At 40.4% G+C, this 14,877-nt stretch overlaps 1 pseudogene; it reads right to left on the bottom strand.

Moving 5' to 3' along the window:
• Positions 1-10,523: 10,523 nt before the first annotated feature.
• On the bottom strand, positions 10,524-12,987 carry LOC109048498 (annotated as a pseudogene).
• Positions 12,988-14,877: the final 1,890 nt, after the last annotated feature.

Genomic DNA, 14,877 nt, shown 5'->3' on the forward strand with positions numbered 1-14,877 from the left:
TTTTTTCCATTTTCTTTTTTTCTAGTTGATTTCATCTTCAGCTGTGTTTGAAGTCAGTTGTAGTTCTTGTGTTTCTCTTTTCTTCAGTGATTCTGCTTGTTAACAGCAGCTGTTCATCATTAATGCTCAATCATCATTTAATTATCTTAACTCCAGCACTGCTTCAGTTCTACTTTATCACTCTGTAGCAGGCATGGGCAAACTCGAGACAGGGGTAGCTGCAGCCAGGAGCAATGGGCGTGCCGAAAGGTAGGGGCGTGCCAAAAGGTTTCTCATTGGTGAAAGGAGTTTTACTGTGTTGGCCAATCAGCGGTAAATATACATTTACATAATTTCCTTTAGACAAGAGAAGGTGGCGGCGACAATAGTATGTTCCTGCACAACCGGAGGCTGCAGTTTCAGGACCTCAGATCTAGGACCGCAGTTCTAGGACCCTAGTTTTTCGTGACAGCGCCACCTACCGTACTGGATGATATAGCGGTTCTCTGGTATGTTCCTGCACAACCGGATAGTTTGTAGTCATGTTTGTATATAGAATCAGTATATTAATCTCAGTAGTATTTGTTTTTAAATGTGATTTTTGATTCAAAATGCAGCAGAGGTTAATTACTAACTGTGCTTTGAGTCACAATTTTAAATTTAAACATGAATTTACACAAAATATAAATATAAAAATGTATATCAATTTTAAAACAATAGTAAAAAAATGGAGAACTTTAAAAGTCTTAGTCTCTTGAATTATACAGTATATTGATTAACCTCCTTAAGGTGAATTAGCTCATTATCAGGTAAGTTAAAGTTGGAATCAGCGTATGCAGTCACTAAATTACAGCCGATATTTTAAAGGTTGTTGAGAGACAAGACAAGACAAGAATGATTCAAGAATGTTTATTTATATATATTATATATATGTCATTTTTGCGACAACATCACAACAGCACCAAAGCGAACCCCTTTTCCATCAGGCTTCAACTCTAGAGAAAGAGAGAGCGAGAGACAGAGAGAGAGAGAGATAAATAAATAAGAAACATTTGTTTAACATTCAACTGGAATATATATATATATATATATATACACTCTAAAAAAACGCTGGGTTGTTTTTTCAACCCAAATGCTGGGTTGAGACCGCTAGGTAGGACATTTGGTTGTTTTAACCCAAGTTTGGGTTGAAAATTGGTCTTGATCATAACCCCAGCGGCGCTGGGTTGTGAACGCGGACGTGAAGGAGAGCACGCACGTCACGTTAAAATCGTACGTCTCCAGTGCGAGAAGCCGCCATTTTCTCAGCGTGAAAGAAGCGAGAAGCGAGTGAAAGACATTACGGTAAGTAAAGATTCAAAATGTATAATTATCGTTTATTGTTTACCCGGTTTTATGAAAGTCGAAAGGTTTTATGAAAGGCGGAAACAAAAGAGTTTAACGTTATATAGAAACATACGCGGACGCGGTTTTCGCCTCAGAAACGGAGGTCTTAACGGCCTCCTTTAACGTTACTGAACGGAACACGTACTTTTCATATAACGTCCGTGAGTGTCTTATATCATATTTACATAATATTTTACAATATCTGTACTTTTTGAGGTGTTAATAGACGGTTATGGTTACGGTTACACTCATGTTAATTTATCTTATTTTTCGCGGTTAAACTGAATGTACGTTAGTCTCCTAAAGGAAACTGCGTTATGTAATAAAGACTAGCATGATTATTTTGAGGCTGTTGAAGTGGTAATTGTTAAAAGTATGTTTTACGTGTAATATTTCAGACTTGTTGAGCTCGTGTCTTCATTGTCCCCGCACTGACAGTTAAAGACACCTGCTCTTGTGAGGAGGAGGCGGTGTTCTCAGCTTCTTCTGAAGAGAGGGAGAGACGGGTTTAAGGCAAGTGAACTTCAGAATTATAAGTTATCTTTTTTTTTACTAAGACTAAAATAATGTTTGTTTTTGTAGATGTTGAAAGCCAGAGACATAGGAGAGCCTCATTCTTTTGAGATTTATGTAAGATATTTTATGCAAAATTAATGTTTCTGTTGTCTCCTGTCTCTTTACTTCACATTTTGATGCAACAGCAATATGATTACATGTTCATATTCTATTGAAACCAGTGATGTCCCTTTTTTCTTTGCAGAACTCAAGCTAACTTTGGAGTTAAGGACACAGAAGCCTGCTTGTGTGAGGAGGAGGCGGTGTTCTCAGCTTCTTCTGAAGAGAGGGAAAGATAGTTTAAGGCAAGTGAACTTCATAATTTCATAATATCAGTTGTTTTCTTTTACTAAGAGTAAAATAATGTTTGTTTTTTGTTTTTTTAGATGTTGAAAGCCAGAGACATAGGTGAGCATCATTCTTTTGAGATTTATGTAAGTTATTTTTAGCAAAATAAATGTTTCTGTTGTCTCCTGTCTCTTTACTTCACATTTTGATGCAACAACAGTGTGATTATGTGCTCATTTCATTAAAACCATCAATGTCTGTTTTTCATTGCAGAACTCAAACCAACATTGGAGTTGTCTGATTTGGAGAGTCATCATTCTTGGTCTTCCCTCTTAAGGGAATAGTTCACACAAAAAATAATTTACTTGCCCTCATGTCATTCCAAACCTATACGACTTTTGTCTGTCTTTAGAATACAAATGAATATATTTTGAATTTTCTCAGATTTTTGTTAATCCATTGAGAGTCTAGATAGTCAGTATTTTCAAACCTCATAAATACAGAGTTATTGTAGAAGTAATCCATTCCGATATTTATATATGATTAAATCTTAAATTATATGATAGCAAACACGTATGTTCAAAATAAAATATTGGTCTCCCAGACTTACAATGGAGGACAAAAATTAATAGAATATTAAATATATTTATTTGTTCCAAAAATTAGCAGAGTTTGTATGAGTCTGGAACAACATGGGGGAGTAAATTATGACCATTTTCATTTTTTGTGGACTAGCCCTTTGAAGAGCAGCCCTCAACGTACATGAACATTTGTGAGGTATGTGTGAATGTTTCAGTAAAGTAGCTTTCTGAAAGCAATATATTTATTCAAACAATATCACATGCCCTCACACTGGTGCTGCCATTATAGCATTCTCGAGCGCTGACATTAAACAACAACAAAAAGTGTTGAAACTTTAAAACAGATTATTTACCTCTCCTTACTGATGTGAATACACCTCTATCTGAAAATGGATAGTTTAATTAAATGTTTTATTTTTTCAAATGTGTTTCTCTTTTTAGGCCACTGATGAAGAACAGGTGGTGACTGGGATGAATGCTGGTCAAAGAAGAGAATGTCCTTTCCCCTAAACTGATGCAACAGTGATTTTAAAGGAGGACACTGCCCTGGATGATGGAAAAGATGTCACATGTGCTGATGGGGCTTCTTCATGACTACATCAGTTATGCTAAAGAGATCATGAAAGTTGACGGTGATGCATGATCTGTATTCATGGACTGTGAAACAAACTGTAAGTGTATAATTTGTAAAAAAATGTTAAATGCTTGTTCTGTGTTGTTTAGTAAAAGAGTTTACACTCTGTTATTCATACACATGCTCACATTCTTTCTCACACACACACACACACACGCGCACACACACACGCGCGTCTGTTAAATGTTATAATACCAGTGTTAATGTTGTGGTTTATTTGTGTACTGTAATGCTAGAATAGTTAGTAAAGAACTTAACTAATTGTACATTTATTGTATAATAGTGTGTTCGTTTAATTTTATACAATATATAAAATTTACCAAAGTCCAATTTGATCTTAAAAGTTATATTCAACAAATGTTCAATGCTTTATTTATGAACTCTGTAGCTGTTAATGCCATACTTTTCTGCATTTCTTCTTGCATGCATGTTACTTTTTGACTTTTTTTCTCTTGTTTTTAATAAATATTTACCTTTTGATAGTTACTATTTGTGTGTAAAAGTGATTTTTAAAATGAACAAAATTTGTAGGTTTAATGCCTAGCTCAATTTGGGTTCATTTTAGCCTAGCAATGCACTGTTTCCCACAGCCTTACACTCAATTAGTGGCGGCACTCCGCAAGTTCATTTTCTGCCAGCAGGAGGCGCTTTAAGAGTGGGAGAGATACAGGATTCTCCGGTAACGGCTACAAAGCGCTGAGCTCACAAACGCTGCCTTATCAAGCATTACGTGCAAAATGGAACATTTTCTAAATACAGTCGGTTTCCTTCTGAAATACAGTGATAAAAAAACACCCGGTCTGGTTTTTAAAACCCTGCAATGTAGTAATTTTAAACCATAAAAAAAAAGCAACCCAGCATGCTGGGTTAAACATACTAACCCAACTGGTTGGGTTAAAATAACCCAGCGTTGGGTTCGTCCCTTTTTGACCCAGCGCTGGGTTGCCAAAATAACCCAAATTGGGTTGTTTTCAACCCAGCAGTTTTTAGAGTGTATATCTGATTTAACACTTATGCACTGTTGGAGTTTTAGAGAGAGAGCCAAACAGAATATTCATGTTACTGACATCTAATTACAAACTTCAAATGTGTAAGTACATAAGAGCAATACCCACCAATTGAATGATCTCCCTTCTTTCCTCAATTGTTTGTCAATCTTTCTATTGAATTCTTCCACTTCACTGAAATAGTTATCAGAGAACAAATCACTTTTGTGATAACAGAAATATCAGTAGCAAAATGGTGCACTAGGCATTGTGCAAAAATAATTCATATTGTACTCTGACCTGAAATGATAATATGGACCAGAAAGGAAGACCTGCTCAGCCTCCTGCTGTCACGGTGTCTGTTCTGTGTCTCCCTGGGTGGCCACTAGAGGTCTCACTTCCCCTTATCGTCACCCCACTTTAGAACTGCATTTCCCATAGTCTTGTCTGTTTCATCACTGCTCATTGCACTCAGCTGTCCGTGGTTACTAATCATTGCACTCAGCCAATTCCCCGTTAGCATTGTCATTTCTCTGTGTATAAATACCCCGGGTTGTTCTGTCATTGTCACGGAGTCCTTGTTGAATGTCACCCTGTGTTTTCCTGGTTCCCTGGTTTCTCGTGTTTCTGGATGTTGTCTATGTTTCTTGTTTTGGACGGATTACCTGGATTTTGACCTTTGCCTTTCCTGAGGCCGTTCCTGAGACCGTTCCTGAGACCGTTCCCGAGGCGGTGCCCGATGCCGAGGTCGTTCCCGAGGCGGTGTCCTTGTCCGATGCCGTTCCCGAGGCGGAGCCCGAGGTCGTGCCCGAGGCCGTTCCCGAGGCGGTGTCCTTGTCCAATGCCGTTCCCGAGGCCGTTCCCGAGGCGGTGCCCGATGCCGAGGCCGTTCCTGAGGCGGTGCCCGATGCCGAGCCCGAGGCCGTTCCAGAGGCGGAGCCCGAGGCCGTTCCCGAGGCGGTGTCCTTGTCCAATGCCGTTCCTGAGGCCATTCCTGAGGCCGTTCCTGAGACCGTTCCCAAGGCGGTGCCCGATGCCGAGGTCGTTCCCGAGGCGGTGTCCTTGTCCGATGCCGTTCCTGAGGCCGTTCCCGAGGCGGTGCCCGATGCCGAGGTCGTTCCCGAGGCGGTGTCCTTGTCCGATGCCGTTCCTGAGGCCATTCCCGAGGCGGTGCCCGATGCCGAGGTCGTTCCCGAGGCGGTGTCCTTGTCCGATGCCATTCCCGAGGGGCCGTTCCTGAGACCGTTCCCGAGGCGGTGCCCCGATGCCGAGGTCGTTCCCGAGGCGGTGTCCTTGTCCGATGCCATTCCCGAGGCCGTTCCTGAGACCGTTCCCGAGGCGGTGCCCGATGCCGAGGTCGTTCCCGAGGCGGTGTCCTGGTCCGATGCCGTTCCTGAGGCCATTCCCGAGGTGGTGCCCGATGCTGAGGTCGTTCCCGAGGCGGTGTCCTTGTCCGATGCCTTTCCCGAGGCCATTCCCGAGGCGGTGCCCGATGCCGAGGTCGTTCCCGAGGCGGGGTCCTTGTCCAATGCCGTTCCTGAGGCCATTCCTGAGGCCGTTCCTGAGACCGTTCCCGAGGCGGTGCCCGATGCCGAGGTCGTTCCCGAGGCGGTGTCCTTGTCCGATGCCATTCCCGAGGCGGTGCCCGATGCTGTTCCGGAGGCCGATGCGGGGCCCGAGATGGTTCTGGAGGCGATAACCGTGTCCAAGGCCGTTCCCGAGGCGGTGCCCTTGTCTGAGGCCGTTCCCGATGCCGTTCCCAATGCCGTGACCGGGCCATCGCCACAGCCTGCTCCTTACTGGCTCCCCGATTGGCTGGTTTCCGTTCGGGTCACTCAAATGGCGAATTCCTCCCTGGCCGTCTGCACAACGAGAATGGACTGATCCACCGTGGCCACCTGAACTGCCTGGCCCCTCGTGGTCCCCTGAACTTTCGGGTCCACCGTGGCCACCTGAACTGCCTGGTCCCTCGTGGTCCCCTGAACTTTCGGGCCCACCATGGCCCCCTGATCTGACCGAGCCACCTGGGCTACCAGGGGAGCCATCGCTGCCGGTCCCAGTTCCCCTACACGGGCCTGGCCCGCCATCCCTCCCCCTGTTCTGCCTCCACCAGTCCACCTCCCTCCTGGTCTCTTTGTTTTTTGGGTTATTTTGTTCTGAGGAGCATCTGGAAGCTGCTCCTTAGAGGGGGGGTAGTGTCACGGTGTCTGTTCTGTGTCTCCCTGGGTGGCCACTAGAGGTCTCACTTCCCCTTATCGTCCCCCACTTTAGAACTGCATTTCCCATAGTCTTGTCTGTTTCATCACTGCTCATTGCACTCAGCTGTCCGTGGTTACTAATCATTGCACTCAGCCAATTCCCCGTTAGCATTGTCATTTCTCTGTGTATAAATACCCCGGTTGTTCTGTCATTGTCACGGAGTCCTTGTTGAATGTCACCCTGTGTTTTCCTGGTTCCCTGGTTTCTCGTGTTTCTGGATGTTGTCTATGTTTCTTGTTTTGGACGGTTTACCTGGATTTTGACCTTTGCCTGGATGTTTTCTGATTTTGGATCACCCCAATAAACACACTGCTTTTGGATCTACCTGTCTGTGTGCGTGTCGTGACACCTGCAAGGACAAATTCCGGAGGGCAGCCAGGGCATATATGATGGCCTATGAAAAACATTAATATAAATATACTGTTATAGCACTACTGAACAGCAAGCTATTAAACATGGGTCCATGCACGAGTAGCACCAGCATGTAGTTTATACAGTAGCTTTTGTAAGCGCAGGAGCAGGACACAAACAAACACATTACATGGACCGGCATACCTCCGGAAAAAGAACATCACAGATGAACTGCACTTCATCTGTGAAACTCAATTCTGTTGGTGTTCTATCCAGCACTCCTCTCAGATAAGAAACAAGATGTCCTGCTGTTCCTCACTGTTGAGGTAGACAGGCACGCGGGAAGAGGTTACCTTATGTAACCACTTAGAGGGCTTCCCGTTGAGTACACCCTTATGGACAAACCATGGTTCAAAAACAGTTATTTATAAGAAATGTATACTTTTAAGATAAAGATACAATAATTTGCAGCATAGTTAAAAGATACAGTAGTACCACCAAATGCTACTCAGATCACTGTAACTTTACTATAAAGTCCACCAGTCTCTTTTCTTCTGTGGTGCGGTCATCCACAGACTCAATGTGGACTGGGACCTTCTCAGAGACAGCACTCTGTCTTGGGACTCTGTAGACAGGCTGAAGAGTTCCTTGGACCAAGCTTCTGGCCTCATCAGTCCAGAAGGCAAACCGCTGACCATGCCTTTCAGACATTAAGAAGATTAATCTAAAGTACTGCATAGGCAAAAACTAAGGCATTTGGTGTACAAGTGACACACACAAATGTCTAATTGACTGAAAGGTGTGGTTTAAACTGTTTAAAGCACAGGTAGGTCCAGTCTGTTTGTACAGAAATTAATATACATATAATGTTTAGTGGTGTCATACCCTTCTATTTTGAAGCGCTCCATCAGAAGAAGACACCACCACTTTCGAATTAAAGGCATGTCCATCTGAAAGATGTGTGACAGTGATGAGGAGAATCTTTAGTTCATGATGTATCTATTTTCTTCATGATGAAGAGTGTACACACAGACAACATGTAAAAGTGAGAAATTTCCTTGTACATTATTATTTTTTTTTAAACCAACTAACCTCCTGGAAGTCAAACCCCACACCTGTCACAATGCAAAGGGTATACTGCAATAGAAAAGATGGAAGACATTTTATTCACAGTGTTGACAGAAACTTGTATATAGTTGACAAAAAATTGAGACCTTACCATAAGCATGAAAATCCCACAGTCATTTCCAAAGGTTTGGCGTGGCAATCCCTAAAAAGCAGCAAAAAAGGTAACACACAAGTCAAATAGATGAAAGCCACTGCCACTCTTTTAAATTATGACATCTACATGATATGCAGAATATGGGATATATATTTGTTTGGAGTATCTAAATGTCCATTTATTAATCACCGCAATATCATGCCCTGTCTTTTTAGTCCAGCTCCCAGGATCTATTGTTTGTGCAAGATTCCTACAAAAAATGTTTTTAAAAAATTAAAATGATAATAATGTAGCCAAAATATTATCAGTACAGGCTATAAGAACGTAGCCGAAATATATCAGTACAGGCCATAAGAACGTAGCCGAAATATATCAGTACAGGCTATAAGAACGTAGCCAAAATATTATCAGTACAGGCTATAAGAACGTAGCCGAAATATATCAGTACAGGCTATAAGAACGTAGCCGAAAATATAAATTGTTATATGAACATGTCAAACAGTATGCCTCATTTGTGAACCTAAAAATGGCTCTGTACTCATCATCACCAAATCCAGACTCATGCATTGCGTACAGTGAGTCTAAAAAAGACAATCTCTCTCATGAGTGGCTTCATGATCTATAATGTGATATTTGGTAAAAGATACACAACATTTTAAGAGTCATTAGGACAAAAAGTAGAGCTGGAATTGACAGTTTGAACTTTTCATGATTTAACAATTACCACTACATGTACTATCTAGAATCTTGTAACAGTACCAATCCCTTACACAGAGAACGAAGTGTGTTCTGGCCCATTTGAGTTGGTCCATGCTGGAAACACCAACAAGTCTTTCATGTCAACATCCTTCTAACATTAATCAAATGTCTTGTCATTAGGCAGTTCTACATTTCTGTAACCACATACATATTTTATTTTATGCATACTCACTGGAAAGTTGACAGCCATGTTTTTTTGGTGTACACTTCCATGTAGGAATTACGTACATGTCCTCTATATATATGTCTTTTCCCTATCGTTAAAAAAAAAAAAAAAAAAAAAAAAAAAAAAAACACTGAAAGCATGTAACTACTTTGAAAGTAGACAATAATATGAGAGAATACAGTAACATACAGTACATATTATGTTAATTTAGGCTTTAATCTTGTGTTTCTATACATGTCACATACATGTGGCTGAGCTGCTTCATGAATCAGTTTGAAGCAGGCATTCCCAATCTACAAGAAAACAACCAAAGCAAATTAAAAAAAAAAAAAATACAAAAATGACTAATCCCCTCCTATTTTTTACAAGCTTCCCACTATGCACCTGGGAATCCATGTCTCTTTGTAACCCTAGGCTCCAAAACTCTTCACGGGTGAGACATGTGGGCCCTTCTTTTATAATAATTTCTGCTCCAGGCCGTCTCGTGTCCAGAACATAGCTGAGCTAGAAATAACAATTATTAGTACAGGAGCAAATATTCTTGCATTCGGATGGTTTACAATGACTTTAATATTTAAACCAGAAAGACTTAAAAACATGTAGATGATAAACTTTCACTATATCATGGTTACACTGTGCAATTACACAGTGGGTGACATGCACACTGTGCGGTGTGGCCTGTACAGATCATAGATCAAATATCTGTTACACTCATAACTAACAATCAGATAATAGTTTGAGGCATAGCAAACAAATCACATTAATTAGCTTACCAGTTTGTCCTGGATAGGATTCAATTCTTTTTCCCAGGGCTTACACAGTTTTGAGAAGCCGAAAGGTGGTGGCTTTGGCGCAGTGAGGAACGATGGCTTGGGCGCAGTCTTGGGAGCTCCCTTGGGAGTGTCAAGGGATGCTGTCTTGGGCACTGGCTCTGCTGAAACTAAAGCCGAAAATGGCTAAGTGTTCCTATTCATACAGGTCAGTCCATGTTCAAAAAAAGGTTAACTCATCAAATGAAAGAAGTTCTTAGCACTGATATTCCATAAGCCTTTTGTCATACAGAAAAACATAATTAAGAATTTGACAAGAGAAGAGCAGAATGAGTCCCTCATTACTTACCAGTTGGTACATCAATGCCCATTGGAACAGTGGAGACCTTCTCTGGGGAAACTGGATTTACTAAAAAAATAAATAATTATTTCAAAATTGAGCAATAAATGTGCTGCATTTAAAACAGAATTGCTTAAAAAGAAAAAAAAAATAATTACCCAACACTGCCTGGCTGTGCCTGTTCATTGTGACATCATTTCCAAAAGCCCTTTTTATGTTGCCTAGATGTTGTTCATTTCTGTACGTGTTATGATGGGTGTATAATATTCCTCATAAGGAACAGATGTGTTGAAGGTAAAGCCATGTTTAAAAAGTAATTATTTTTCTTCATTCTGGAAAATAGCTGTTCTGCAACTTGACTGTTTACTTTTCCAGCCAGTTGTGGGACCGTGCAAAGCTTCCGCAGGACATCACGGGGATCTTTCGTATTGTCCTCGTGGAACCGGTCATACAGAGCATAATGCTCTGCTGAAACAGTCACTGGATGGCCTTCAGGGTCTGGAATCATTTTTTTACAATTCAGCCAAGGTAGTGAGACCTTCAGTTTCCCATCTTTGGCTTTGGCTATGTTGTCTGGAGTTGGGGGGGTTAACAGTCATTCAAAGGGTTTTGAAAGGCAAACTTTCTGGTTCTCTAAGATTCATGTGGGTTGCTAACCCACGTGCAAAGTCATATATGATAACATTTGGCATGTGCTTCCAAGAAAGCAACATGTCTGCAAAGTCACGTGGGCTTTCTGCTCGAATGTTACACTTTATGCTCTACACAATGCCGCATGGGCACATAATTACAGCCCAACCACCTGAGATGGGGAAAAAAAAAAGTTGTTTAACCAACTAAAAAGGGCTTCATCCGTACAGAGTACATTGAAAATAAAAGTCAGATAATTAAAGAGAGGCACCTTTGGAAGTTATTCCACCCAGGGGCAAACCCTTCAAAATAATGCTAGCACACACAAAGTAAACTATGTAAAATGTAGCCTACCTGAAGCAGCCCAGATCTTTTGAAAAACCTTGTCGTATGTCTGCCTTGACTTCATTTCATTTGACAATCTCAGAAGGAGGTCAGCTCGTGATCCAGACGAATCTAACCCACACTCCTTACATAATTTCCTAACCACCTGAACCTATAAAATAAAACAAATTAAATGTATGAGGAGACACATGTTTTTGAAAATAATGGCAACTAAAAATAGAAAATCTAATGAATTGTGTTTTTACCTTCTGCTCGTATAGTTCCTCTCTTAGGCGGTCCTCTGTTACTGTCATTTCAGAGACCTCAGCCGGTTTTGGAGGACGGACTTTTTGATATTCCGTATTAAGGACATGGTTTGATCTACATGTTTTTGGACCTATCCATGGTGCCCAAAAGTGATAACTTGGTGGGACTGTAAATGGATTTTTTTTGTTGACCTTTGAAAATATGACATCAAATAACAACAAATAATTGTTAAAATAGCTTAATATTTACATAGTGATAAATGTAAACATATTATCTATCTATGTCCATGTTACTTTGTTTGTTTGCCACACAATTTTGCAGTCATTAAAAAAAGGCTAACATATTCAGAAATTGTTTGCTTGCTTGAATTACTTGTTACAAATCCTCGACCAATCCTCTCCAATGAAAGTGCCTCCCAAAAAATTTGCATATCAACCTCTCCATTGAAGTCTTCTGGGGGTGGTGAAAGGTCACTTACTAAAGAAATAATGTAAAAACATTACATAGAAGTCAAATGTGTATAGAAATTAAAAGCTGTGTGAAACTCTGGGTGTATTTGGGTGAAAATTAATACTAGAAGATAACACTTTTCAATGAAAGCATGCTTACCTGACAAATGGAAGGCCCCCTTCTTATGGAGGTCCATGATGACAACTGGTGGATGGTCCCCACAGTTCACGCAGGAATACTCATAGTCATGTTCTGTAAGAGCTTCAAAGTGAAGATATCCTTGCATAATCGTATCAGCTGAGGGAAACTGCACCCCTGTAGTCCTTTCCAAATACTCTACCACTCTGCTGACAGCAGTATGGACCTAAGAAAGAAACATAATAATGAAAAAACAATTATACCATACATTTTTAACTGTACATTTCCCCCACAAAAGGACTGAATTACAGACTATACTTAAATTAAGATACAAAATACCTGTAGCATATTCCTAATAGTTATGCATAAAGGGAGGTCAAGGAGTATCCGATCATTAAAATTGTGTATGCCATCTTTCCACTCTTGGTAGCGAAAGTAGGCTCCACACTGATGACAAGACTTACAGTAGGTAGAAACATCTGGAAATTCAAAGATTCAACAAAAATCACAGTTTCCAAAACATTGAATGATTTTTTAAAAGTATCCCAAATCTCCCATAGCAGATTTAAATTTTAATAATAATAATAATAATAATAATAATAATGAATATACATTATGGAATTACCTTGAACAATACGTGAGCTGGTGAGGATTTTCGCCTTTTGTGTAATAAGGACCGGGTCACTCAGGGGTACATTGCCAGGGCAGTGCTGGCACATCATCTCTTCTGGAATTAGATGCCTTGGGTATTCCTTTTCCCACTGATGGAAGCCGAAAAGTTCAGGAAGTACAACAGGTAACTTTTTGTTCTTCAGAATATACTGGACCATGACTTTCAATTGGTCATCTTTTGGTGGATACGTTATGTCACCCAGATCAGCCTCATCATCTCTGTTTTTCATCCCCTGCTGATGTTAGGACTTCCACTTCCTCAGTGCTCCGCACTTTTCTGAAAAGTTCACGGGTGTGTCTGAAATAAGTGCCATTTTCCTATATATATTTGTGTACGCATGATCTCTTTGTCCGATGACAAGGACAGTGCCATGAATTTTTTTTTGTGTCATACGACACAATGACCCTTCCCAATCGACTGTAATATGACACTGTAGGCTCATAAATAGAGATGTATTTCAACTGACTGAGGCATTCCAATTTTGCAGTACACAGACAAAGGTACATGGTTGCTGTTGGCAAGGTTTTGCAGAGCAAGGCAAACCTTCTTTTTATCCTCACCAAACCACTTGCTCTTCACCATTTCAGTTAGTGTATCTTCACTCAGTACAGGAAAGGAAGCATAGGATGAACAGTATGTTATTGACTTAAGGTGTATGCACTGATATGCTTTCAACTAGGGATGTCAACGATTAATCGATGATCGATTAATTGTCGATAAGAGATGCAGTCGATTAAGGCTGTCGATGGTCGGTTAACCGATTTAATGTTGGACTGCGTGCGGCTCATGCGCAAAACGCGTGCGAGCGGCTGTGAGTGACGGTCACGGTATATAAAAGCATCATCATTCATTCACAATGTACAAATTAAGCTTTTAATGTGATTTAAACTTTAAAGTACATTGAAATAGAAACAACATAAAAGTTCTTCAACATAAAAAGCAATAGAAATGTAGTAACTAAGTCATTTCATCAGATAACTGTTTCATATCGTGCGCTTTGCAGGGCTGCGGGACACAGTGACAGGACAGGTAGTCTATTCATTCCTACAAACTTGTTAATTTGTTCCTACGACTTATTCATTTGTGGCTATTGTCCATGTTTCATTAATTTTGTTCCCTGGCCTATGATTTAAGTGAAATAAGGGAACAAATTAATAAATCGAACGAATTCTTAATTCATGAAATCTTTAATTTCCCTTCCCATGTTTACCACAGTAAGAGATGCGAAAACAGTTATTAAAAGTGAAAGATAATAAAATAAACCTGCGAAATTAGAGGGTTAGACTGTGAAGATTTAGGAAAAGAAACAATGCCTATATGTTATTGAATTTGTGGAAATTCGTGACTAACCGGCAAACCAGAACAAAGCCGCGTAAATGAAGACTATGGGCTCGAACGGCATCCAGAGGCAAGCTCGCGTCGCGATCTAACATTTTCCTATTATTCCTCTAATAAACAAAGCTTTTATACCACACTTGTCATAATCAGAGCTTATAATTTGTAAATAAATAATTGCTGGATTCAAAACAGCGATTAATAGGCGCTGTGACCGACACAATACGTTTTCCCACGCGCATTCACTGATGTCTCTAAACGGTGACGCCATCGTTCACAAGTTTCTGCATGGACCTCACTAGGGCACAAGTTCTCAAGCCCTGGGACAAAATGGGATGCTTTAAGGAAAATGTATAGCCTATATGAGTAATAGGCCCAAAATAAATATAACAATTTTTTCAATTTTTTTTTTTTTTATATTTGAAATAGCCTATATCTGACTTCAATAATTAAGATAACGGATTTAAAAAAGAAGTGTGGCTGCGCTCCACAAGTTCACGGAAAGAAAAAAAAAAGGATGACAACGCATTCTGTTTGTTTGCTTTATTTTACAAGAGCACAAATCTTCTGTTTTTATTGTGAGTGTGCACAAATGAAATTAAACACTTTTGCGGAAAAGTTTTTTTTTATTTTTTTTTATGTCTCAGCTGTTTAGATCGCGCCGGAGCCTGCTGCACACTTATATTCTAGCGATTCAAACTTACATCGCAGTCTGTTCATTATCAAAATAAAATAGTCAACTAAACATTTAAAAGGTTACACTGGTCAGTTTAAATACACCGCA

The sequence above is a fragment of the Cyprinus carpio genome, unplaced genomic scaffold (assembly GCF_018340385.1).
Source record: "Cyprinus carpio isolate SPL01 unplaced genomic scaffold, ASM1834038v1 S000000001, whole genome shotgun sequence".
In the NCBI taxonomy this organism is placed as follows: domain Eukaryota; kingdom Metazoa; phylum Chordata; class Actinopteri; order Cypriniformes; family Cyprinidae; genus Cyprinus; species Cyprinus carpio.